Source organism: Palaemon carinicauda, chromosome 1 (assembly GCF_036898095.1).
Source record: "Palaemon carinicauda isolate YSFRI2023 chromosome 1, ASM3689809v2, whole genome shotgun sequence".
In the NCBI taxonomy this organism is placed as follows: Eukaryota; Metazoa; Arthropoda; class Malacostraca; order Decapoda; family Palaemonidae; genus Palaemon; species Palaemon carinicauda.
The window spans coordinates 305,748,539-305,751,038 of record NC_090725.1 but is presented as its reverse complement, the minus strand read 5'-3'; positions in this window follow the sequence as shown (position 1 = coordinate 305,751,038).

The window sequence follows — 2,500 nt, the reverse complement described above, 5'->3', positions numbered from 1 at the left end:
GATCCTTCTCTCTGGTTACGGTTCACCCTCCCTTGGCCTACACATACACTGAATAGTCTGGCCTATTCTGTACATATTCTCATCTATCCTCATACACATGACATCACTGAGATTACCATACAATTCTTCCTCTCTCAAAGGGTTCACTACTGCACTGTCATTGTTCAGTAGCCACTTTCTCCTTGGTAAAGGTAGAAGACTCTTCAGCTTTGGCAAGCAGCTCTTCTAGGAGGACATTCCAAAATCAAACCATTGTTCTTTAGTCTTGGGTAGTGCCATAGCCTCTGTACCATGGTCTTCCACTGTCTTAGGTTAGAGTTATCTTGCTTGAGAGTACACTTGTTTCGTTAAAGCTTTCATAGTTTATATAATAAATGTTTATCTTAATGTTGTTACTGTTCTTAAAATGTTTTAATTTTCCTGTTTCCTTTCCTCACTGAACTATTTTCCCTGTTGGAGACCCCGGGCTTATAGCATCCTGCTTTTCCAACTAGGGTTGTAGTTTAGCAAGTAATAATAATAATAATAATAATAATAATAATAATAATAATAATAATAGCCTTTAATATTCCTCTTGATAGCACACTGCCTAAATTTAAATATCAGCTTTACTTCAACTCTTGGGCATAGGTTCGAAATCTGGCCAGGGCAGAGGTGCTTATTCTGAAATGAATTAAACATTGGTTCCGTGGTATCTTATTATTGCTCACTTCTATTGCATCTTTGAGAGAGAGAGAGAGAGAGAGAGAGAGAGAGAGAGAGAGAGAGAGAGAGAGAGAGAGAGAGAGAGAGAGAGAGAGAGAGTTACAAGAATTATGGGTGTCTCAAAGACTTTTTAGTCCATCCGGGGGAGACTCCATTTGCTCTTGGGTAGAGCGAATTGGTTTAAACATTTATAGTTTTTATGATCTTGTCAAACTTATTCTGTAATTATTTTACCGTGTTACTGTTCACTGCATTTACTGGAAGTCTGTTCCATGTATTTGCTATTATATATATAAAGAAATGACCACATTGAGTGATGTATCTTTTCAAATCCAGTTGTATTCGTCACCTATGGACCGATTTGTGCTAAGCGTGAAGAGGTTGTTGTAGTCTACATTTGTTATTCCTTTATTGAGAGAGAGAGAGAGAGAGAGAGAGAGAGAGAGAGGGAGAGGAGAGAGAGAGAGAGAGAGAGAGAGAGAGAGAGAGGAGAGAGTCAATTCAGCATGTTAAAAGAAGCCACACTAAGGTGACGCAACAGTAAAGAAACTATCACAAACTCAAAACCAAACATGTGACATCCGTCTCAACTTTGCAACCATGCACATAGACTCACCTAAATAGCCTAACACGTGCATGTCAAACAATAGGGTTATTGTTTTCTATTTTTTTTTTCCAAAGTGAGCTGTAAAATTATTGTGGGCGTTGATGATGACGCCCAACAGTAACAACAAAGTCTAATAATTTTTTTTTTCTTCTTATAAATCCGTTAGTTTTCACCTTCACTGCTTTTTTCCACTGGCCAATGTGGTAACGTCCCTAACTGGTGAACGCCAGACTGGGGTTCGAGTTCCGCTCAAACTCGTTAGTTTCTTTGATCGCTAAAACCTCACTATCCTTGTGAGCTAAAGATGGGGGGTTTGGGGGAGCCTATAGGTCTAAATGCTGAGTCATCAGCAGCAGCCATTGCCTGGCACTCCTTGGTCCTAACTTGGGTGGAGAGGGGGCTTGGGCGCTGATCAGTATATATGGTCAGTCTCTATGGCATTAACAATTCCTGCTTGATAGGACAATGTCACAGTTCCTTGCCTCTGCTATTCATGAGCGTACTTTAAATTATTTTATCTTTTTCACTCCTAGTATTCCACTCTCTTAATGGCTATAAAACGTTTTAAATGTGTTTTTAACTCGCTAAATATTCTTGCAGTACATTTCCAGTGGCGCATACGAGATGTACAGTGAGGTTAGAGTTACATGTATACATCATCATCATCATCATCTCCTCCTACGCCCATTAACGCAAAAGGGCATCGATTAGATTCCACCAGTCATCTCTATCTTGAGCTTTTAAATCAATACTTCTCCCTCCATCATTTACTTCCCGCTTCACAATCCTCATCCATGAATTCCTGTGTCCAACTGTACGAACATATTTAACCTAAAGAGGACAAAAAACTAATGGAATTGGATTACAAGTCACGAGATGTGTATAATAGTTTTTAACCCACGAGGGAAACTGATTCACTTCTTTTAAATGGAGAGCGTGTCACGTGTGTGAAGAATTTGTTAAAGAGAAGCCTTAAGAAAATTCTATTATAAGTAAACGACGTTAATGATGACAGTGACAACAAAAGGAGAGAGAAGAAGCCTAAGTTGTTTTAGATGAAAGCCTTAATGGGTCAATATTACTGGAAAAATACAGGTTCAAAATTTTATGTTGGCCTATAGATCTACCTCGAACTTCGTGAAAATAGACCCAAGTCTGTAACAATGTCTTCGGAGGTATTTACATGTA